The sequence below is a fragment of the Melanerpes formicivorus genome, unplaced genomic scaffold (genome assembly GCF_026170545.1).
Source record: "Melanerpes formicivorus ecotype bairdi unplaced genomic scaffold, bMelFor1.0.p_v2 SCAF_1, whole genome shotgun sequence".
NCBI classification, from domain to species: Eukaryota; Metazoa; Chordata; class Aves; order Piciformes; family Picidae; genus Melanerpes; species Melanerpes formicivorus.
This window is the reverse complement of record NW_027142353.1, coordinates 31,303,892-31,328,308: the sequence shown is the minus strand read 5'-3', so window position 1 is coordinate 31,328,308 and position 24,417 is coordinate 31,303,892. Positions and strand designations below refer to the sequence as shown.

Below are 24,417 nucleotides of genomic sequence, written 5' to 3'. Positions count from 1 at the left end.
CTCTCAGTGATGCCCAGTGACAGCACAGGGGGCACTGGGTGGAAGCTGAGGCATAGAAAGTGCCATGAAAACAGGAGGAAAAAAAAATTCCCCTGTGAGGGTGACAGGAGACTGGAACAGGCTGCCCAGGGGGGTTGTGGAGTCTCCCTCTCTGGACATATTCAAGACCTCCTGGATGTGTTCCTGTGTGATGTGCTCTAGGTGGTGCTGCTCTGGCAGGGGGGTTGGGCTGGATGAGCTTTCCAGCCCCCTAACATTCTGTGATTCTGACTCTGTGACTCTGTGCTTCACTCACAGTGCTGGGCAGTCCTGGACTTCCTTCTCACCCCGTATCACCCTGTTGCACAGCGCAGGAGCTAAGTCCTGAACACGCTTTGGACACATCCCCTTGAGGGCACCCAACTGCTGAAAGAGTTCATAGGACCATAGAATCTTAGAATAACAGAATCACTAAGGTTGGACAACACCTCCTTATGGTGTCTCTACGATTCTGAGGTCTCTAGGATTCACAAAGTCCAACTGTCAGCCCAACCCCACCATGCCCGCTAAACTCTGTCCCAAACTGCCAGGTCTACCCATTTTTTTAACCCCTCCAGGGACGGTGACTCCACCACCATCCCTGGGCAGCTTGTTCCAATCCCTGACCACTCTTGCAGGAAAGACATTTTCCCTAATCTCCAGCCTAAACCTCCCCTGAGGCCATTTCTTCTTGTCCTACCACTTGGTAGTAAGGAGCAGACCCCAGAGTTGCTCGAAGCCAGGCTCAGCCCCGCAGGAACACCCCTAAAAAGAAAAAAAGAGCGACAAGCCTTCGGGTGCAGCCTGTCTTCTCCTCCTCCTCCTCCTCTTCCTCCTCCTCCTCCTCCTCCTCCTCCTCCAGCCTCTGCCGCTGCCGCTGTCCGGGGCGGAGCCGCCCGCCCTAGCCCCCGCCCCAGCCCCCGCCCCGCTGCCGGGAGCGGGCGGCGGAGCCGAGCTGAGCCGTGCCGGGCTGCGGGGACAGGGACACGGTGGTGCCACCTCCCTCCTTCCCTGCCCTTCGCTGCCCCCATCCCACCTTCTGCTGCCAGGGTGCTAGGTAGAGAGGGCAACATCGCTCGGCGGGGCAGGGGTTCCCCCCGCCTCGAGGGTTCGGAGACCTGGAGGATTTCCCAGCGGTGGCAGGTAAAGGGTTGGACTGGCTGGACTGGGAGGAAGGGGTGGCCTGTTTCACATCCTCCCCTTCCCCTGCCTTTCTCTGCGGGGGGGTGGGGTGTGTGCTAGGTGCCTCTGGGAGGGGGGGAATGATGCTGAGCGCGGGGGTGGGTGGGGTGGCGTGAGTGTGTGACAGATTTGCCAGGTTTGACCCCCCCAAAAGGTGCTCTGTTGTCTCAAAAGGTGTTTATTTCCCCCCCAAGAGGCGTTTATTTCCCCCCCCCCCCAAAAAAGATTTCCCCCCCTCCCCCCCCCGGAGGGTGTTTCCTCCCTCAAAAGGCATTAATTTGGCTTCCATGCCCCACAAAACTGTGTGTGTCACACCCCCCACAGACACCCCCCCCCCACCCCCCCGAAAGCCTTTACTTGGCTGGGAGCATCCCAAGCAAAGTTGGGATGCGCTAGGCTGCTACCATATAGTGGGGGACATGGATGGGCACCCACCTGAGGAGGAGTCCTGGGGTACCCCCTTGTGTCTACAGGACCACTCCACTACCCCAGGCCCCCCCCCCCCCCCCCCCCCCAGTTGCTAGGGTGTGGATCTGGCCACCCCCTTTAGGCTGTACTTGTTTTACAGGTAATGCTTCATTTTCAAACACCGCTCCCAAAATATTGACACCCACAGTGTCCCACGGCCCCCGGGGGCTGGCCGGTGCCGTAAAACCCTCGAGGCAGCAAAACCTCCCAAAAGGGAGATTTGTTCTGCTTGCCCTGTGGAGGAGCATCCAGCAGCCAAACCTTCCTAGCACCCCCTGAAGGATGCCCTCCCTGGGGTTCTTTGTTAAGTGACACCACCCCTGTGTTTAAGGACCCCACATTTCTTGTCAGTGCTGAGCAGAGAGAGAGAGGGAGGAAGAGAGAGGGTGAAGGTAGAGGGTGTTATATTTTTGTCTTGATGCTTGGCAAAGAAATTGGTCAGAGAAAGGACTCACTGAAGGGAAAGAAAGAGGGGGGACAAAAAAAAATAGGAGTCATCTCCTTGCTGCTTTCTTGAAGCTCTTTCCCAAGTCCTGTGGCTTCACCGCCCAGAAAAAAGACTGGGCGGCGTTGGGGGAGTTGCAGTGGGAATCTGAGCCTTCCCCTGGAAAAGGTCTGCTGTAGCAATTCCTGCCGTTTGAAGGCTGTGAAATTTCACCCCTGGCGTGATGGAAATGGGGATTCTTCAGCCAGAAAAAAATAAAAATAAAAGGAAAGGGAAAAAAAAACCCAAAACCAACCAAGCCCGAGGCAAACAATACACCGGCACCACCCTGCCCAACTGCCCCCGGCTCTGCCGGGGACGGCTGTAGTAGAGGTGGGCTTGGAGACTTCGGCTCTTAGCACTTGGCGCGATTGTGGTGGCTTAAAGGTTATTTTGAGGTTGGGAAAGGGATTATGGAGAGATGAGCAGAATAGTCCTGACCATGCTGCAGGGTGTGTGTGTGTGTGTGTAAATAAAACAAGAATAAGAATAAAAATGGAAATATAGTTCTTTGGGGTTTTTTTGGGGTGGTCCTTTGTCCCTGCACTCAGGAATTGCTCACTCAGAAAGCTCTTCAACGTGTTTGGGTTGTTTTTTTTTTTTTCTGTTAGAAAGTTCTGCCCTCCGTGGAGGACATGGGCAGGTGTCCCTGTGCCTGTTGTGAGAGGGAGGGAGTTGGAATTGGACTCTCTGTAAGGTCCCTTCCGACCCAAATCGTTCTGTGAACCTCTGCATCTACGAAACGTTAAACCTAGCATTGCTGTTTGGATGCTGGATGCCAGGTAATTTAGGCTGTGGCTTGTGAAGGAGTAAAAGTTAGAGTGGTGCTTGATCTGGAAGAGCTTGGGTTTTGTTGTTTTGTTTTTGGGGGGTTGGGATCACAGTGATGCTGCACAGTGGTGCTTCTTCCAAATTGCTGGCTTGCACTTGGCTGAAGAAGGAGCTGAAGTAAATGGATTTCCTGCCTTGCATTTTGGCTGGCACCTCTATGTTCACCACTCATCAGATTATTGCTCTGGGAAAAAAGTCCATTAATGCATGACCCAGCCTTTAGCCATGCATCCTGAATCCTTAAATCCTGCTTCCCCATCCCCCCTACCCCCCATTATTCCCCTCCATCAAGACCTGAAGCATCTCAGCAATGACACTCCTGTGATGATATTTAGCTGTGGAATATTCCTCTGGGATTTAAGAAGGTGGCAAAGAGAAGCTCTGCTTTGGAGGCAGAGTTAATTTTAGAGTGGGTGTCTCTGTCAAGCTGTACTTTTTCCTTAGTCAAGAAGCAGGTTCTGCTCTTTCCCTGCCCTGAGTTCCATGCTGGAAGGTGAAGCGTGACTGAGAGCTGTCCTGCGCGGTGCCAAGGAGCAGCACCGGGAACAGGAGCTCTGCTTGGATCAGTTGGTTGGGTGCCAGGGTGGAGATTCAGAAACTGCTGGCTTGGAATGAATGCCAAAGGGGTTCAGGTTTGTTGGAGGGTTTGATTTTGCAAGGCAACAAATTGCTTTTCTCAGCCAGGAAGGGATGGAGATGGTGAAGGGATGGAGAGAGTGAGATACTGGAACCAGCTGCATGGGCCAAGGACTGTTTCATCGAATCAGCATAGAATGGGTTGGGAGGGACCTTTAGAGGTCATCTAGTTCAACCCTCCATTCAGTGAGCCAGGTTGCACAGAGCCCCACCAAGCTTGACCTTAAATGTCTCCAGGGATGGGGCTTCTACCACCTCCCTGGGCAACCTGTTCCAGTGTTCTAGCACCTTCGTAGTGAAGAGCTTCTTTCGGATGTCCAATTTGTCCTACTTTTCTCCACAAAACATCCATGCACATTTGATCCCAAGGGGGTGCCCTAAAGTCACCAGAATTGGTTATTTTAGGGATTTGTTGTTGTTTATATGAAGGTGTGGGTTCCAGTAACTCAGGGTTGCAAATGGTGTCATGGGTTGAAGCCAAGATGGTTTCCACCCAGCCATAGGTGGTAGCAGCTGGCTCCTTCACTGTTGTTGTTTGCGCTTTAATGCTCACAGGTGCTGGAAGTTAGGTCTGGGTCCCCTTTTAACAGAGACATCCACAGGGAATATTGTCCCTGAACTTGCTTTGTGAGTCTTCTTAAGAGGGAAGATGAAAGCCTATGGTTGTACCTTTGAAAGGCTCTGCAGCTACAGGCTCCGTGTGTGAAGGTGTTTGGGATCACTAACATTAAAAGTGTTGGATGTGGATGGAGCCTTGGTGCTCCTCCTGACAGCAGCAGACAGGGGGTGTAGGAACCTACTTTCCTTGGAGGCTATGGTCCTGGCTTGAACCTCCTTTTTCTTGAGGAGATGGATCCAGAGGGGCTGAGCTCCTGCCCAAAAGTCTTTTAATGAGCTGCTTAGCACATTCTGCCTCATACTGAGATGAAGAGATGGGATCCACCTGGCTGTGGCCATAAAGAGGCTTCCTGGGGCTTCAGCTGTTGCTAATTGTGCTTTAAGGAGGCCAAATGGTGAGTGAAGAGGTTACTGTGGTGGTTCATCCTGGTGCAGTGCTGCTGGTGTGAGGAGGCTGCTGCTTTGGGCTTTGCTGCTGCTAACTTGCACCTCTTGTGGGGTGAGTGGTGTCTTGGCTTCTCCCCTTCTAGCAGGGTCTTTGCTCAGGGCTGTTTGGTTTATTTTTTCTCTCCAAGATGATTGTATGGAGCTGGCTGTGAAGCTGAGCAAGTTCCTTCTGCTCAGGAGAGGGCAGTGTCACACCAACCATGTGCAAATCCACGTGGAGATGACAACCTTTGTCCACCCAAGGCTTTAGGAGGGTCAGGCTGGGCTGCAATATCACAGAATGGTCTGGGTTGGAAGTGACCACTCAGCAGGGACATCCTCAACTAGATCAGGTTGCCCAGAGCCTTGTCTAGCCTCACTCTCAATGCCTCCAGGGATAGGGCCCCAACCACCTCCCTGGGCAACCTGTTCTAATGTCCTCGTGGTGCAGCACTTGTTTCTAACATCCAATCTAAACCTGCCCTTCTCTAGTTTGAAGCCATTCTCCCTTGTCCTATCGCTGCAGGGCTTTGTAAACAGTCTCTCTCCATCCCTCCTGTAGCCCCCTTCAGGTACTGGGAAGTTGCTACTGGGTCTCCCCAGAGCCTTCTCTTCTCCAGGCTGAGCACCCCCAGCTCCCTCAGCCTGGGCAACCTCTTCCAGTGTGGCTGTGGGACCCAGACACCTCTTTCCTTCTCCCCCATGCAAAATACTCCCCTTCCAGCTCTGGCTCCCTGCCCCTGAGCATGCTGCTGCTGTTGAAGAGACCTCTCTGTAGGAACGTTGTTAAAGCATGATGCTGGGAAAAGGGATTTAAAAGGCTGTTTATAGCTCTTGCCTTTCCCTGCCAGCCCCTCTATAAACAGTGATTAGATGCAGCTACTTTAATGCACCTCTTGACTTTCAAAGGAGGCAAGGAAAGAAAAAGCAAAACAAAGCTGCATGTTGGTGTTTTGGCTGTGCTGCTTTTTTACCTCTTTTAGCTAACCACTGTTCTCTCCCCACTTCCTCCATCAATACCCACAGCTAGTGGGCAGGACAAAACTGCCTGAAGATTTGCTTAAATGGCTCAAAAAGCTGAAAATCAAAGCAAAAAACAACAAAAAAAAAGCCTTCTTTTGAATGGGTCATTAAATATTTGTTGAAGATTTCTGCCAAGGAGTGCTTTCAAGGTACAGGGTGTTCAAACAAGGACCTTCTTGGGTGGTAACGGGCTTGGGTTTTTGGGTGGCTTTTTTGCCCTCTGCTTCTCTCTGAGGGTTGAACTGGATGAGCTTTGAGGTCTCTTCCAAGCAGTACTGTTCTGTGATCCTATCTCCATGGAGGTTTTCACATGCTATATCCATTCCAGGTTGTGATTGAGCTCTGTCTCTTGTCCATCTGCTCTTTGGGCAGGAACTGCTGTGTGAAAAATGCTTCTTTAGTGATTTATTTTGTTGCACTGATTTTTGGTGTGTGTGTTTCCAGGTGTATCTTAATCAGATTGCCCAGGCTGGATGAGCTCTGGGCAACCTGATATAGTGTCAGGTGCCCCTGGCCCATGGCAGTGGGGGTTGGAACTGGATGATCATCGAGGTCCCTTCCAACCTTAACGATTCTATGATTCTATATTTAAAGCGTACTGGTCTGTTTTTTTCCAGTACAGGTTAGGGGTTGACCTGCTGGTAAGTAGCTCTATGGAGAAGCACCTTGGTGTCCTGGTGGACAGTAAGTTATTGATGGGACTGCAATGTGCCCTGGTGGCCCAGAATGCATCTTGTGGTGCATTAAGAAGAGTGTGGCCAGCAGGTCAAGGGAGGTTGTTCTCCCTCTCTACCCTGCCCTGGTGAGACCATCCCTGGAGTACTGAGTTCAGTTCTGGGTTCCCTAGTTCAAGAGGGACAGGAGAGGGTCCCACAGAGGCTGTGAGGATGATGAGGGGACTGGAACTATGTGATGAGGAAAGACTGAGAGACCTGGGGCTGTTTAGGCTGCAGAAGAGAAGGCTGAGAGGAAATCTTCTTAATGTTTGTAATTGTCTGCAGGGTGGGTGTCAAGAAGGGGCCAGGCTCTTTGCAGTGGTGACAAGGGGCACTGGATACAAACTGGAGCCCAGGAAGTTCCACCTCAGTGTGAGGAGAAGCTTCTTCATTGTGAAGGTGCTGGAGCCCTGGAGCAGGCTGCCCAGGGTGGTTGTGGAGTCTCCTTCTCTGGAGACTTTCAAGCCCCGTCTGGATGTGTTCCTGTGTGACCTGCCCTGGGTGATCCTGCTCTGGCAGGGGATTTTGCTGACCTCTGGAGCTCGCTCCCACCCCCTACCACTCTGTGGTTATGAATAATGCTCTTCAGTGAATATTTTATCTTTTTTTTTTTTTTTTTGCACTGATCTATTATTTGGTTTGGTTTTTTTTTTGGTGGGTGTGGTTCCAGGTATTGCTGAAGTGGGCTGGGATGGTTTTGGTTTCATTTTTTTTTTCCAGCTGGATAAAGAGTGGGATGGGGATGGGAAGGAGGCAAACAGCACCTTGCCTGGGATGATGCACAAATCTGGGCACCAGCTCCATCCCCAGCCACCCACATATCTGCAGAGTCTTGCTAGCAGCTAATCTCCTCCTTGGAAATAGCTCCCACTGGCTTGAACATAGTTCCTTAGCCATGACAAAATTGAATCCTCCTGCTCTCTAACCGCCACGTTTTCCACATCACTGCCTGCTCAGGGCTTGGAGCTTTCCATCAGAGGCTTTGCCTGATGCTTTGGGGTCCAGGCTGCTGGATCCTGGAGGGCTTGGGGTTGATGGACTGTAAATGACTGCTTTGCTTGTCTGGGAATGCTCAGAAGGATCTGTTTCACTTTCAGGTTTAACATGTGGCACTGTGCTAAAGCAGCTTTTTGCCTTGCACTTTTTCCTCTTAAAGCAAGCTGGCCTTTAATTTTTAATCCTGATTTAGTTGGGTTTTTAATCCTGCATTTTCTCTTAAAACTCTGCTGTAACTTCTGCAATCTCTTTGTGAATCTTTGCTCTCTGCATTTGGCTTCCTTTCCCTCCCCCCTCCCTACCTTGTTGAGCTGAAATGAAACTTGTCCTTCCCCAAGACAGAGATTAGATGCACAGTGCAGAAATATTTTGGCCATCCACTGTTTTTCAGTTGCTCTGAGTTTCAGGTTGCTCAAGGAAAGCATCTTACATCTTGTGGTCAAGTGTTGGAACAGGCTGCCCAGGGAGGTGGTGGAGTCACCATCCCTGGAGGTGTTAAGAAACCTGTGGATGTGGCACTTTAGGGCATGGTTTATTGGGTATCACAATCACAGAATTGTCAGGGTTGGGAGGGACCTTAAGGATCATCTAGTTCCAACCCCCCTGCCATGGCCAGGGACACCTCACACCAGAGCAGGTTGCTCACAGCCACATCCAGCCTGGCCTTCAAAGCCTCCAAGCATGAGGCTTCCACCACCTCCCTGGGCAACTTGTGCCTCTGTCTCAGCACCCTCATGGGGAAGAACTTCCTAATGTCTAATCTAAATCTCCCCTCCCCAACTTGCATCCATCCCCCCCCAGTCCTATCACTCCCTGACACCCTAAAAGGTCCCTCCCCAGCTTTCTTGTAGCCCCCTTCAGATACTGGTAGGCCACAAGAAGGTCTCCTCAAAGCCTTTTCTTGTCCAGACTGAACAACCCCAACTTCCTCAGTCTGGCTCCATCCCTCTGCTCACCCTCGTGGTGGGGTTGGGTTGACGGTTGGACTTGGTGATCTTGGAGGCCTTTTTCAACCTTGGTGATAGTTCTATGATTTAAAGAGCACAAGGTGAGGGTCAGAGTGTTCTTGAAGGGCTGATTTTGGTGGAGCACTGAAAAAGATGGAAGCTGGGCTGTAGTGTCCAGGTGTTCTTCTGAGCCACTCAAATGGACCAAGAGAAAAATCTATTAATCTTGTATTGATGAATCATAGAAGCATAGAATGGTTTGGATTGGAAGGGACCTCCAAAGGTCATCTAGTTCAACCCCCTCTGAAGCTCTTGAGTTGATGATCATAAATCAAATTGCCTGATTCTAAAATCAAGTCAATGGTCTGGTTGTCTACTGCAGAACTGCAGCCAACCAAAATTACCTTCTCAGACTTGGAGATGCCTGCAGCCTCGTGCCTAGAGGTTAGGACTTGATGCCCAAAGCTAAAGGGATGATGTGTACCAGGTGTTCCATGAGGATGTTGGAAAGTAGGTCTTGGAGCAGGTCACTTAAGTTGTCTCCAAGCTCTTGGGGCTCATGTCTAAGCTTGCTGTCCTGCTAAATATCTTAGGATCTTGCCACAAGGGTGGAAACCTGGTGGTAAGGGACGAGCATGGTCCTTCCTAGATGTTCCCTGTGTGTGAGCCTGCTGCCCCCACCCTTGTGGGTGAAGTGCTCTCTTTTGAGCAAAACCTTGGAAGATAGTTATAAAACTGAGAGGTGTTCTGGGTCATGTCTCAGCTCCTAGGTCAATGGTTGGACTTGATGATCACAAAGATCTGTTCCAACCAAAAGGATTCTCTGATTCTAGGTGCCCTTGCTGTGCCCTGTTCACTTCCATCATAGAACAGTCCAGGCTGGAAGGGACCTCCTAAGGTCAACCAGTCTGACCTCCCTGCAATCAGCAGGGACATCCTCAACTAGCTCAGGTTGCCCAGAGCCCTGTCCAGCCTCACCTTGAATGTCTCCAGGCATGGGGCCTCAACTACCTCCCTGGGCAACCTGTTCCAGTGTTCCACCACCCTCATGGTGCAGAACTTGTTCCTCACATCCAATCTAAATCTGCTGTGCTCTAGTTTGAAGCCATTGCCTCTGCAGGCCTTTGCAAACAGTCTCTCTGCAGCCTTCCTGTAGCCCCCTTCAGGTACTGGCAGGCTGCTCTTAGGTCTCCCTGGAGCCTTCTCTTCTCCAGGCCGAACACCCCCAGCTCCCTCAGCCTGGCCTCACAGCAGAGCTGCTCCAACCCCCTGAGCATTTCCCTGGCCCTCCTCTGGACCTGCTCCAGCAGCTCCAGGTCCTTCCTGTGCTGAGGGCTCCAGACCTGCACACAGCACTCCAGGTGAGGTCTCCCCAGAGCAGAGCAAAGTGGCAGAATCACCTCTCTGGCTCTGCTGCCACTGCTGCTTTGGATGCAGCCCAGGCTGCCCTTGGCCTTCTGCGCTGCAAGCTCACACTGCCTGCTCCTGTCCAGCTTCTCCCCCCCCAGCACCCCCAAGGCCTTTTCCTCAGGGCTGCTTTCCATCCCCTCCTCCCCCAGTCTGTATTGATAGTGAGGATTGTTCCAGCCCAGGGGCAGAGCCCTGCACTTGCTCTTGTGGAACCTCCTGAGGTTCACCTGGGCTTCACCTCTCCAGCATGTCCAGGTCCCTCTGGATGCCATCCTGTCATCCTGCCAAGGAGCAAGGTGTGGCTGAGGGCTTTCCAGGTCATGCTAAGTGGAGGTACTGCTTGTGCCTAAACCCTCTCTGAGACACAGAGAAGACCTTAAGCTTGTTTACAGGGCTTTACCAGGGTGGTGAGGTCACTCTGGCATATTTGGGTGGATTTTGGGGGGGGGGGGTGTGTGGTTGGGTTTTGAGCTTGGGTTTTGTGTGCCAAGAGGTAATTTAATGCTTTCCTTGGGATTAAATATTTCCTGCCTGTCTCAGCTGTTGATGCAGGAAGCAGTCATCCAACCTTTTGACCTTTCTTGGAGACAAAATAAAGACTTTATGGAAAAAGCAAGAAGTGTATGTTCACACCATTAGGTGTGTTTAGGGTGTGACCAGCAGCTGAGAGAGGTTCTCCTCCCCCCTCTACTCTGCCTTAATGAGGTCACATCTGGAGGCCTGGGTCAGGTTCTGGACTCCCCAGGTCAAGAGAGACAAAGAACTACTGGAGAGAGTGTAGGGGAGGCTGGGAAGCTGCTGAGGGGCCTGGAGCAGCTCTGTGAGGAGCAAAGGCTGAGAGCCCTGGCGCTGAGAGCCTGCAGAAGAGTTGGTCTGGGTGAGCTCCAGAGGCCCCTTCCCACCCCCAGCATGCTGGGATTCTATGAAAACTAATTTGTCTTTCTTACCCAACCACTCCCTTGTACAAAGAGGCTCCACAGAGAAGTGTCTTGAGGCTGTCAGGGGAGGTGATTTACTGTAGGCAGTTGCCTGATCCAGCAATGATGATGTTTGCAGGTATTGTGGGAATTTTGCTGTCAATCTACCTACTAATTATGCCTGGATCTTGTCAATGAGACTTTAAACTGCCAGTCAAACCTACTGCAGTTTGAAATCCAGCAGAACAGGCAGCCCTTGGCTCCTGGTTGGCTGTCCAGGCAGAAACTCAGGATGGCTCTCCCTTTGACTCTCTCCAGCAGGTCTCTGTCTCTCTTGCACTGGGAAGCCCAGAACTGGACACAGGATTGCAGCTGTGGTCTCAGCAGGGCAGAGCAGAGGGGCAGAAGAACCTCCCTGGCCCTGCTGGCCACACTTCTCTTGCTGCACCCCAGGATCCCTTTGGTTCTCTTGGCCACAAGGGCATAATTTGGTCATCCACTGCTTTTCAGTTGCTCTGAGTTTCAGGTTGCTCAAGGAAAGCATCTTACATCTTGTGGTCAAGTGTTGGAACAGGCTGCCCAGGGAGGTGGTAGAGTCACCATCCCTGGAGGTGTTAAGAAACCTGTGGATGTGGCACTTTGGGACGTGGTTTAGTGGGTTTGGTGATGTTGGGTTGATGGTTGGACTTGATGAACTTGGAGACCTTTTTCAACCCTGTGGAGGATTTGGGGCTTGCTCTTAGTTGTGGAATCAGTCATCCCAAGAGGCAAGTTGAGACTCATGGCTTCTCAAAATATCTATTTTTAGATGCTTTCCTGTTCCCATGCAAATTATGTTCATCACAAAAGCTAATGCTGAACTTGTAAACCCTCTTTTCTAGCTCAGAACGCCTTCCAAAAATACATGCATATTGCTGTCTTTTTTTCTCTCTGTGCTCCTACAAGCTCCTGAACAACTCACCACACTGCATTTGATGCTCTGTAAAGATAGAGCAGTGGGTGGCTCATATTTTAGGGGTGGGTTACCCCCACTTCCTTGGGCTGTGACAAAGGCTTCAGAAGTTGATGGTGTTTGACAGCCTTCAAGCTTAGAATCCTAGAATGCTTTGGCTTGAAAGAGTCCTTAAAAAAAAAATCTAATCCACCCACCTTGTAAGCAGGGACATCCCCAACTAGATTGGGTTGCTCAGAACCCTATCAAACCTGGTCTTGAATGTCTCCAGGCATGGGGCCTCCATCACATCTCTGGGATACCTGTTCATGTGTTTCACCACCCTCATAGTAAAGAACTTCTTCCCAATGTCCATCAACTGTGAAACTGTCAAACAACTGCGTGACAAACTCCCCAGGAGCCAGCAGTGGTCCCTGGCAGCCCAGCAGGCAGCTGTGTGCTGAGCTGCATCCAGAGCAGGGAGAGAAGCAGCACAAGGAGGGGATTCTGCCTCTCTGCTCTGCTCAGACCCCACCTGCAGGACTGCCTCCAGTTCTGGTGCCTCCAGCACAAGAAGGACCTGCAGGGAGCTGTTGGAGCAGGTCCAGAGGAGGCCACAATGATGATCAGAGAGCTGGAGAACCTCCCCTGTGTGGACAGGCTGTGTGTTTGGATGCAGCCTTGAGACTTTAGAGCAGCCTTCCAGTACCTGAAGGGGGCTACAAGAGAGCTGGGGAGGGATTTTGGACAAGGGCTGGGAATGACAGGACAAAGCTGGAAGGGATTGAAGCTGGAAGAGGAGAGATTGAGACTGGAGATATGGGAGACATTTGTTACAGTGAGGGTGGTGAGACACGGAAAGAGGTTGCCCAGGGAGGCTGTGGATATCCCCTCCCTGGAAGTGTTCAAAGCCAGGCTGGATTATAGTGGAGCTTTAAGTAACATGAGCTAGTGGAAAGTCCCTTCCAACCCAAACCGTTCTATGACTCTTCCTAATATCCAAGAACTCCTGCCTAATGCCCAACTGCTTCTCACAGCTGTGCTTATACAGAATTAACCTGGTTGGAAAACACCTTCAAGATCCTCCAGTCCAACCTATCACCCAACACCATCTCATCAACTAAACCATGGCACCAAGTGCCTCATCCAGGCATTTTTTAAACACTTCCAGTGATGCTGATCCCACCACCTCCCTGGGCAGCACATCCCAATGGCAAGTTTCTCTTTCTGGGAAGAATTTCCTCCTAACCTCCAGCCTAAACCTCCCCTGGTGCAGCTTGAGACTGTGTCTTCTTGTTCTGGTGCTGGATGCCTGGGAGAAGAGACCAACCCCCACCTGGCTACAACCTCCCTTCAGGTAGTTGTAGAAAGCAAGAAGGTCTCTCCTGAGCCTCCTCTTCTCCAGGCTAAACAACCCCAGCTCCCTCAGTCTCTCCTCACAGGGCTGTGCTCTAGACCCCTCCCCAGCTTTGTTGCCCTTCTCTGGACACCTTCCAACAACTCAACCTCCTTCCTAAACTGAGGGGCCCAGAACTGGACACAGGGCTCAAGGTGTGGCCTAATCAGTGCAGTGTATAGGAGCAGAATGACCTCCCTGCTCCTGCTGGCCACACTGTTCCTGATGCAGGCCAGGATGCCATTGGCCTTTGGTTTCCTCTTCTGCCTGAAACCCAGAGGTGGAATCTACACCAGCGATGGACTCTGTGTTAAACCCCCAAGCAGCTAAACTCACATTTAACTCTGAGTTAATCTTCTGAAATGCAGATTGCTTGCAGTCCTCATTAAAAGCCCAATTTAAAGTGCAAGGTTGACAGCTCAGCTGGAGATATCTTCCCTTATCACAAGCATTCCCTAATCTGTCTCCTCTTTCTGTAAGGCTGGTTGTTTTTTTTGGTGTGTGTCTGAATCTCCAGGCTCTTGGTCTTGGGGAGAGCTCTGTGTTAAAGGCATGTGGTCTACTTATGGGTTGAGACAGCTGTAGGTGTTAAAATGTTAATGTGATGGGGAAATAAGACGGCTCTGGTGTCTCCCAGGCTGCCAGCCAAGGCTTTGTTGCTTGCAAGGTCACTCCGCTGCCTGGATGTGTTCCTCAAACACAAACTGGACAGGTTCTCCTGATGCAGTTTTGGGTTGTGGTTTTTTGTTTTTTGTTTTTTATTTTTGCTTTGCAAAGGAAAATAAATTAAAGCTGCTTCTAGCAAGGGAGCTGCTGTCATTGAAAACATGGGCAGGAGCAGTGTGGCCGATGGCCAGCATCGGAGGGAAGGTCCTTCCCTGCGCTTGTACCCAGGCAGCTATCAGCCCTGCAATGTGTTGTGGTTTTGGCTCTGATCCTTGGGGGATGAGAAGTAACTGTGAGTAAAGAGGAGCTCAGCACTTGCTCTGTGGTTGGTTTGGTGGACCTCTAGAGCTTGGAAGAGAGTCTCTGGGTGCAAAAATGTCTTTGGTGTGTTCCCCTGGGGAGAGTGAGCGTAGGTATGGCGCTTCAGGATGTGGTTTAGTGGGCATGGTGGCTTTGGGCTGATGGACTTGATGATCTTAGAGGTCTTTTCCAACATGAATGATTCTGTGATTCTCTGATGTCTTTCCTGCTGTCATAGGAGCTGTGGTGGAGGCAGGAACCTGGACATCAGGGGCAGGGATGGGATTCTTCTCCTCTGCTCTGTTGGGGTCAGCTCTGGAGTCCTCAGCGCAGACAGAGACTTGTTTGAGTGGGGCCAGAGGAGGCCAGGGACAGAAGAGACCACAAACATGATGGGAGGGCTGGAAGCCCTCTGCTGTAAGGCCAGGCTGAGAGGGTTGAGGTTGTTCAGCCTGGAGAAGAGAAAGCTCCAGGAAGACCTGCTGGCCTTTTGGTACCCAAGGTGGCCCAGAAGTTGGGGAGGGACTTTTGAACAAGGCCTGTTGTGACAGGTGAAAGGGTCATGGTTTGAAACTAAAAGAGGGAGGTTCAGACTAGAATCTGAGGATTTTTTTTGACACTGATGTGGTAAGACACTGTCCCAGGTTTCCTGGAGAGGTGGGAGAACCATTCCAGGTCAGGTTGGATGGACCTCTCAGCAACCTGATGACCTTCAGAAGTCCTTTCCAATCCAAGCTGTTGTCCAGTTCTAAACCTGAGTCTGAGACCCATTTTTCTCCCCAGAAGAAAGTCATGGAGTGCAAGCTGTTGATGTTGAGTGCAAGGTTGATTTCTTTCGGTTTTGAGTTTCCATCCTTCAAAGCCTGCTGGGTTGTGCTGCTCCTGTGCTTGGGTCTAGCTCCACCAAAAAGCTTCTGCAGATTGGAAGTGCTGTGTATAAGGGTCACCTCTGTGAAACTGTTGCAAACAGCTTGCCTGCTGCGGTCCATCTGTCAGGCTGGGAAGGTTTTGGTGCATGCTGATCTGAAACCAGCACCAGAACAAGAGGACACAGTCTCAAGCTGTGCCAGGGGAAGTTTAGGCTCAAGGTGAGGAGAAAGTTCTTCACTGAGAGAGTCATTTGCCATTGGAATGTGCTGCCCAGGGAGGTGGTGGAGTCACCATCCCTGGAGGTGTTCAAGAGGGGATTGCATATGGCTCTTGGTGCCATGGTTTAGTAGTCATGGGGTCTGTGGTGACAGGTTGCACTCGATGACCTTTGAGGTCTCTTCCAACCTTGGTGATTCTGTGAAACCATGATAGGACTAGGGGAAATGGAAAAAAGGATCTGGAGGTGCTGGAAGGTGTCCAGAGAAGGGCCATGAGGGTGAGCAGAGGGCTGGAGCTCCTCTCCTAAGAGCACAGACTGAAGGAGTTGGGGTTATTCAGTCTGGAGAAGAGAAGGCTCCAAGGAGACCTAATTGTGGCTTTCCAGTATCTGAAGGGAGCTACAGGAAAGCTGAGGAGGGACCGTTTAGGGTGTCAGGGAGTGATAGGACTGGGTGGGATGAAAAAAAAAATAGAAGTGGGTAGATTGAGATTGGATGTTAGGAAGAAGTTCTTCCCCATGAGGGTGGTGAGACACTGGCAGAGGCTGCCCAGGGAGGTGGTGGAAGCCTCATGCCTGGAGGTTTTGAAGGCCAGGCTGGATGTGGCTGTGAGCAACCTCACACCAGAGCAGGTGTCCCTGGCCATGGCAGGGGCGTTGGAACTGGCTGATCCTTGAGGTCCCTTCTAACTCTAACATTTCTATGATTCTATGCTTGGCTGAATACCAGCATGCTGGGAAGCCTTCACGATGCTGACCTGCCCCAGTATCACTTGGAGTGGGGAGATAAATCCCTCTGGTGCTGGATGGTAGGGTGGTGAGAGGTTGGCCGGTTAATAGCAAGGCTGGATTTGAGTCCGTGACCAAGAGAGAAAGGTTGCTGCTAGGCTGAGTACCCCTCATGTTCATAAGTATCTGAGGGCTGGGGGTCAAGAGGGAAGGGACAGGTTCTGCTCACTTGTGCCCTGTAATAAGTCAAGGGGCAGTGGATGTAAACTCCAGCACAGGAGGTTCCATCTCAACATGAGGAAGAACTTCTTCACTGTGAGCCTGTTCTTCACTGGAGCAGGCTGCCCAGAGAGATTGTGGAGTCTCCTTCTCTGGAGACTTTCAAGCCTCCTCTGGATGTGTTCCTGAGTGACCTGTGCTGGATTCTATGGCCCTGCTCTGGCAGGGGTTTGGACTTGATGACCTCCAGAGGTCCCTCCCACTCCCTAACATCCTGTGGTCCTGTGATCTTCTTGCTGTTTTATAGTGGGAATGAGATTTGTTAGCAGGAATGAAGGCTGGGAGCCTATTACCAAGTTGCAACCTGATATCCAAACTTTCTTAAAGCTCTCCTGTAGGGAATGGTGCTGTAGGTGTCCTGTAGTATCTCAGTATCACCAAGGTTGGAAGAGACCTCAAAGATCATCAAGTCCAACCTGTCACCACTGACCTCATGACTAGACCATGGCACCAAGTGCCATATCCAATCTCCTCTTGAACACCTCCAGGGACGGCGACTCCACCACCTCCCTGGGCAGCACATTCCGATGACAAATTACTCTCTTGATGAAGAACTTTCTCCTCACCTCGAGATCCACTTTTAAGAGCAAAATAACCTTACATTTTGGCTGTCCTCCATATTTCTTAGTCATCTTCAAATGTTAAAACCTTCCTGTTGTGAGGAGCCTTAAATCCAAGCTTCTGGGACAATGTTCTGGTTGTACTGAGTGCTGTTAGCAGCCTCATGAGACAATCATTTTTGCTCTCTTGGCTCCTTCTCCCTCAGCTCAGGGAAAATATTGGCTTTTTCCCTGCTTTCTTGGACTTTGTAGCTCAGCAGCATGATCCATGGAGGAACACTGGTGGCTTGGAGTCTGCTCTATTCGTCTTTCAGCAATTTGTGGGCTGGATGTAGGAGTATCACAGAATTGTCAGGGTTGGAAGGGCCCTTGAGGATCATCGAGTTCCAACCCCCCTGCCAGCAGCAGGGACACCTCACACTACAGCAGGTTGCTCACAGCCACCTCCAGCCTGGCCTGAAAAACCTTCAGGGATGAGGCTTCCACCACCTCCCTGGGCAACCTGTGCCAGTGTCTCACCACCCTCATGGAAGCTGTGGATTGAGGGTAGGTGGAGTGTGAGGAGCAGGGAGCCCCTCAGGTCACAAACTTGGGTAGCTGGGAGGTCAAAAGATGACGTGGTCACTTGTTTCCACACCCTCTCTTCCTGGCCATGATGTGCTTGCCTATCTCTGCTGATATTTGCAGAGAGTGATAAGAGAGGCTCTGTAGCAAGGGAGCTCTGCAGCAGATAAAAACCTGCTGTGCACAAGTGTTGTGCCACCAAGACCTTATCAGCACCAGGAAAACAATCCCCAAGCCCTGGGAGAGATGTGGGTGGTTTGGGGCCTTCAGTAGCACAGAAATGTTCACCCAGGAAAGGTGCTGGAGGTGCTGCTACTGCTCTGTAAGTCCCTCTCAAATGTGCATTTGTTCTGTTTTGGTTTGGTTTTCATCTGGAGTGGGAAATGCGGGGTGGGGTTGAGGCTTGTCACGTGGGCAAGGATTGGGCTTAAATGGAGCCAGCTGGGGACTGTGTCTGTTTATGCATGGAATGAGCTGGCTGATGTTTAATGAAGCTGGTAGCTGATCTCAGTGTGGGTTGAATTAAGTTAGAATCATAGAATTGTTAGAGTTGGAAGGGACCTCAAGGATCAGCCAGTTCCAACCCCTCTGCCATGGGCAGGGACACCTCACACCTGAGCAGGTTGCTCACAGCCACATTCAGCTTGGGCTTAAAAACCTCCAGGAATGAGGCTTCCACCACCTCCCTGGGCAACCTGTGCCAGTGTCTCACCACCCTTATGGGGAAGAACTTCTTCTTAACATCCAATCTGAATCTCCCCATTTCTAGTTTTGTTCCATTCCCCCCAGGCCTATCACTCTCTGACACCCTAAACAGTCATTCCTCATCTTTCTTGTAGCCTCTTTCAGATATTGGAAGGCCACAAGAAGGTCTCCTTGGAGCCTTCTCTTCTCCAGACTTCATAACCCTAACTCTCTCAGTCTGTCCTTATAGGAGACTTAGGGATGAGTTCTCTGCTCATCCTTGTGGCCCTTCTCTGGACACCTTCCAGCACCTCCAGATCCTTCCTGGAACAGAGGCTCCAGAACTGGACATGGTACTCCAGGTAGGGTCTGAGCTGAGGGGCAGAATCCCCTCCCTGGCCCTGCTGGCCACACTTCTCTTGCTGCAGCCCAGGCTGTGGTTGGCTTTCTGGGCTGCAAGTGCTCACTGCTGACTCCTGTTGAGCTTCTCCTCCACCCACAGCCCCAAGGCCTTTTCTTCAGTGCTGCTAGAAGTTGGGGTCCTGGAGTTAAGTAATTTGGGGGTCCTAGAACGGTTAGAAAAGACCTTTCAGATCATCTGCTCTCATGAGACCCCACTTGGAGTACTGTGACCAGTTGTGTACCCCTCTTTCCCAAGCACCAGAAGGACATTCTGGTTTTTATCCCAGTTTTAGAATAACTTCATGTCATTGGCTGTTAGAAGAAACTGCTTCAGTGAAAGAGTTCTCAAACACTCCAAGTAAATCAGCCCAGCTTCTTGACCAAGCTGGTGAAGGATCTGGAGAACAGGGCTGGTGAGGTGCAGCTGAGGTGACCTGGGTTTCTTCAGCCTGGAGAAAAGGAGGCTGAGGGGAGTCCTGATTGCTCTCCAACAACAGGCTGGAGCCAGGTAGGGGTTGGTCTCTTCTCTCAAGGAACAAGTGATAGGGCAAGAGGAAATGGCCTCAAGCTGCACCAGGAGAGGTTTAATTTGGATTTCAAAAGAAACTTCTTTGCTGAAACCCTGGAACAGGCTGCCCAGGGAAGTGGTTGAATCCTTCATCCCTGCTGGTGTCTAAAAGACACAAAGTTGTGGTGCTGAGGGCTGTGGTTTGGCACCAGCCTTGGTAGAGTTAGGGAATGGTTGGACTGGATTATCTTGACAGTCTTTTCCAACCTAAACAATTCTGTGACTTGCTTTCCTGTTGCACTGATAGGTTGGGAGAGGCTCTGAAGAAGAATGGTTTGTGCCAGCTGGTGGCATGGCAGGAGAGGAAGGAGGGCAGGAGATGGAGGAGGGCAGGAGGTGGGACTTGGCAAGAGGTTTGCTTGCTCTGGGATGAGGTCAGAAGTCTGCCTGCCCTCTGCAAAGCCATGCTCCAAGGTTTCAGTTGTCTGAACTAGGGCCAGCCTGAGGAACATCAACCCTGGCTGTGCTGCAGATAATCTGAGCTGTTGAAAGAGGCCTGTGACAGAAGTGGGAGCAAACACTCATTGCTCATGCATTCTGCTGCACACAAACTCAGTGTGACCCTTCTGGTTCCCAGACTGGGCAATCAGTTTTACAGCAGAACTCTTGCTGCTGCTCAGCTGTGTCATCAGCTAATGGGATTTAACACAGCATCCCAGGTTGCTAACTGGGCTTGGTGATACCAACCTCATCCAAAAGAACCAGAAGTTATTGAAGTGAAATGTGAGCTCCTGGGGCTTATCTAACTCCAGTGCCTTATGTAGCAAAGCCATCTGATTTCTCCCACAATTGATATGCTAACCATTAACTCTAGATTGACTCCAAATGTGGTGGAAGCTGGAGGAAAAAGATCATCTCCTGGTACTTTTCATAGCTCCAGCACCTTCTGCTGGAGGCAGCATCTCCTGTGAAACCACTGTTGCTTAAGCAGCACAGTCAGGAAACAAACCCAACACTTTTGTGCCACTGGAAGGTGGTTGCAGTGATTTCAAATCCTCTTTCTATGTGGAAAGCTGCTAGCTGCATCCCTGACTCATTTCATGCTTTTTAGAAGAGGTTTTCTTCTTCAGGGTGGAAGGGAAAGGCAACCTTGGAGCCTGGGGTTTGATCGAGGAGGAAGGAACAGTAAGGAAGTGGTCGTAGGAGGAGGAAGCACAGAATGAGCACAGCTCATCATAGAATGGTTTTGATTGGAAGGGCCTTCAAAGATTATCTAGTTCCATGCCCCCTGTCATGGGCAGGGACACTTTCCACTAGCACAGCTAGCTCAAGGCCTCATCCAACCTGGCTTTGGACCCTTCTAACTCAAATTATGATATATGTGAACCATCACCTCTTGGTCTCTGGCATCAGATCTGGACCTCAGCCCAATTTCTTTTCTCATGTATGATTTTGTTCCCCCAACCCATTATTAGGCTTCAGGAGCTAATTGTTTACAGAGGCTTGTGGAGCCCCCAAAGGGCCACCTGGGGGAGAGGAAATAAATCTCTTGTGTGAGTGTTGTTGCTTCATGGCAGTGTACCAGTTCATGGTCAAGAAGCTGGGCTCTATCAGTTTTTCCCCATTGGAGAGGAGCTCCAGTGCTTTGATCATCCTCGTGGCCCTTCTCTGGACACCTTCCAGCACCTCCAAATCCTTCCTGTAAAAAGGGCTCCAGAGATGCTGGAAGGTGTCCAGAGAAAGGCCATGAGGGTGAGCAGAGGGCTGGAGCTGCTTTCCTATGGGGACAGACTGTGAGAGTTGGGGTTGTGCAGTCTGGAGAAGAGAAGGCTCCCAGGAAACCTTCTTGTGGCCTTGCAGTATCTGAAGGGGGCTACAGGAAAGCTGGGGAGGGACTTTTTATGGTGTCAGGGAGTGATAGGATGGGGGGGGATGGAGCAAAACTAGAAGTGGGGAGATTGAGATTGGATGTGAGGAAGAAGTTTTTGCCCATGAGGGTGGTGAGACACTGGCACAGGTTGCCCAGGGAAGTGGTGGAAGCCTCATCCCTGGAGGTTTTTAAGGCCAGGCTGGAGGTGGCTGTGAGCAACCTGCTCTGGTGTGAGTTGTCACTGCCCATGGCAGGGGGTTGGAACTGAATGATCCTTGAGGTCCCTTCCAATCCTAACAATTCTATGATTACTTATTTTGAGGGTGGCAGAGCACTAGAACAGGCTCTACAAGCTTATTCCAGTGCTCTATCCCCCTCAAAGCGGAGTCTCCTTCTTTGGAGTAATTTAAAGTACTGAAATAGGTTCTCAGGCATTGGAACAGGCTGCCCAGGGAGGTGGTGGAGTCACCATCCCTGGAGGTGTTCAGGAAACTTGTGGAGATGTCATTTTGGGCCATGGTTTAATGGCCATGGTGGTGTCAATTTGATGGCTGGACTCAATCTTAGGGGTCTTTTCCAACCAAACCAATTCTCTGACCTTATGAAAAAACGCTGGATTCAATCCTGTGCAACCTGCTGTAGCTGAACCTGCTGTTGCGGGGGGTTGGACTAGCCGATCTCCAGAGGTCCCTTCCAAGCCCCACCATTCTGTCATGCTATGGCTTCACATCCTCCTTGTCTTGTCTTAGCCACTGCTGTCTTCTACGGGGTGCTTTCCCTTGGCCACCCTATAATTTATTGCTCCTTCCGTGTGGCTTGAACCTGCTGAGATGTTCTGCTCCCCCAAATGGCCATTTTTTTTGCTGACAGATCCCATATGCTTGATTCTAAGAGGCAACTTAGAAGGAAAGGTATGAGAGAAAGCTGGCCTAAACCACTTGTGGCTGTCAGCTCTGCTGAGCCAGGTCCCGACCAAGGGTGTGAGGAAAACATTGCGGTGTCTCACGCGCCATCAGGTTTAATGCTTGCTAAACAGCAGAGCTGTTGAGGAGAAGCATTGGGCTGCTACTGAAAAACAGAGAGAGCTGCAAGTGGCTGAGCTTTTGAGAGGAATTCATGCTGTGACTGCATGCTCAGGGGAGACCTAGAGGTTGCTGAGTTGTCTGGATTCCCACCAGGGCTCTTTGGAGGAGCAGCTGAGGGAACTGGGGTTGTTCTCCATGGAGAAGAAGCTGAGGAGAGACCTCCTTGCTCTCTACAACTCTCTGAGAGGAGGTTGGATTGAGGTGGGAGTTGGCCTCTTCCCCAAAGTAATGATGAGGAAATGGCCTCAGGTTGCACCAAGGGAGGTTTAGGTTGCATGTGAAGAACAATTTCTTCCTCCAGAAGGTTGTCAAGCCCTGGAACAGGCTGCTCAGGGAGGTGGTGGAGTCATCATCCCTGAAGGAGTTAAAAAACATGTAGGCATGGCACTCTGGGACATGGTTTAGTGGGCATGGTGGTGTTGGGTTGATAGTTGGACTTGATGATCTTAGAGGCCTTTCCCTGCCTTAATGATTCTATGATCTGCCCAGCACTGATGATCTGGCATATCCAGCTTTAGAACTTTGACTGCCACATCAAGACTAGGCCTGCTCCTGTGATACAACATGTTCAGAATCATAGAATGGTTTGCTTTGAATGCTCTTAGAGGTCTTTTCCAACCTTAGTGACTCTCTAGAGTTTGGTCTTCTGACTTTGTCCATCATTCACAGTGTGGAGACCAAAGTGGTTTGCCACTTCATGCTTTCATCGGAGCACTGTATGATGTTGAGAGGTCTTGGTGGCATATAGGGGTGAACTTTGAGTAGGGTTCATGGTTGGACTTGATGATCCCAAAGGTCTTTACCAATGTGGTTGATTCTGTTATAGCTTAATGAAGACTTAAAATTCTTAAAGGGGCCCATGAGAAAGCTGGGGACAAGTGCAGGACCTGGCACTTGGCCTTGATGAATCTCTTCTAATTGCCCTTGGCCTATGGATCCAGCCTGTCCAGGTCCCTCTAGAGCCTTCCTACCCTCAAGCAGGGCCACACTCCCACTCAGCTTAGGGTCATACTTACTGAGGGTGGAATACTGAAGCAACCTTATCAAAGAATGGTCTGGGTTGGAAGGGAGAATAGAATAGAATAAACCAGGTTGGAAGAGACCTTCAAGATCGTGTCTAGCCCACCTAAACAGCTAACCCATGGCACCAAGCACCCCATCAAGTCTCCTTCTGAACACCTCCAGTGACGGTGACTCCACCACCTCCCCAGGCAGCCCATTCCAATGGGCAATCACTCTCTCTGTGTAGAACTTCTTCCTAACATCCAGCCTGAACCTCCCCTGGTGCAGCCTGAACCTCCCCTGCTGCAGCCTGAGATTGTGTCCTCTTGTTCTGGTACTGGCTGCCGAGCTCCAAAGGTCATCCAGTCCAACCCACTCTGTACTCAGCAGGGACATCCCCAACTAGATCAGGATGCCCAGAGCCCTGTCCAGCCTCTCCTTGAATGTCTTCAGGGATGGGGCCACAACCACCTCCCTGGGCAACATATTGCAGTGTTCCACCACCCATGGGTGGCCTCTGTTGGGAGGGAAAGGATTTGATGGTTGTTTGTCTTTGGTGATGGGCTGGAATGGGCTGGATGATTGAGCAATCCTACCAAAGATGATCATATACACCATTATAGAATGGTCTGTGTTGGAAGAGACCTTCAAAGGTCATCCAGTCCAACCCCCTCTGCAGTCAGCAGGGACATCCTCTGGATGACATCCTCAGGCCTCAGGAATGGGGCCCCAGCCCCCTCCCTGGGCAACCTGTTGCAGTATTCCACCACCCGTGGATGGCCTCTGTTGGGAGGGAAAGGATTTGATGGATGTCTGTCTTTGGTGATGGGCTGGAATAGGTAGGATGGACAGTGTCTGAGTAAAGGTGGTGAGACATGCCTGAGAAGTGGGATTTCTTGGGGGGGTGGTGTAGCTTGAGATGAGAGGGATGCTGGTGTCTGCAAAATGCTGCATGGGAATCTTTGCCTGATTCAAACATTTTAGTAGATAATTTTTTCTCCTCTAAAATAATGACCTCAGAGTAGTGCCACTATTCCACTTGAGCAGTGACACAGTGGAAGAAATGGAGCATGTGGGATGGGACAAGAAAAAAGAATCCCCAATTGTTTTCCCCCTTCTCTTTCCCCCTTTCTAACAGCTGCTCTCCAGTGCAGTAGCCAAAAGGTGATTACTTTGATTTTCTTTTCCCCCACCTCCAGTGATGGGCAGTAACTAGATACCAGAAATACTTTTGGCTTTGGACTTGTCCTGCCAAAAATAGCTGGGAGCTCTGGGGACTTGCTAGGAGCTGGCAAAGGGCTCTGCTTGCTTTACCCTGAGTGTGCCAAGGAGCTGAGCTCATAGAGCATCTTTGGAGCCAGCAGGGTGTGAAGGTGGTAATGGGAAAACCTTCCTCCTGCTGCAGCAGTGCCATGGGGATGGTTTCATCACCTTGAGGGAAGCTCACTGTGGTCTGTTTCGTGGCTAGAAATCATCACTTGAGCTTTGCTGCTTTTCATAGAATCACAGAATTGTTTGGGTTGGAAAAGACCTTCAAGGTTGAGTCCAACCACCAACCCAACACCACCCTGGCCATTACAACATGTCCCCAAGTGCCATGGCCACAGGTTTCTTGAATCCCTCCAGGGATGGGGACTCCACCACCTCCCTGGGCAGCCTGTTCCAATCCCTCACCACTCTTC

General features: G+C 50.8%; 1 protein-coding gene across 3 annotated transcripts in view; it reads left to right on the top strand.

Annotated features, from left to right (window-relative positions):
* The first annotated feature begins 968 nt into the window (after window positions 1–968).
* GDPD5 (glycerophosphodiester phosphodiesterase domain containing 5) overlaps window positions 969–24,417 on the top strand; it is a 285,411-nt gene continuing 261,962 nt past the window's right edge. Inside the window, exon 1 of one of the 3 annotated variants that reach the window (XM_068139113.1) lies at window positions 969–1,161. The gene's annotated coding sequence lies outside the window, so the exon portion shown is untranslated. Of the gene's footprint in view, window positions 1,162–2,909; window positions 2,935–24,417 lie in introns of those variants that run through there. The other 2 variants (XM_068139130.1, XM_068139119.1) reach the window with 2 other exon arrangements.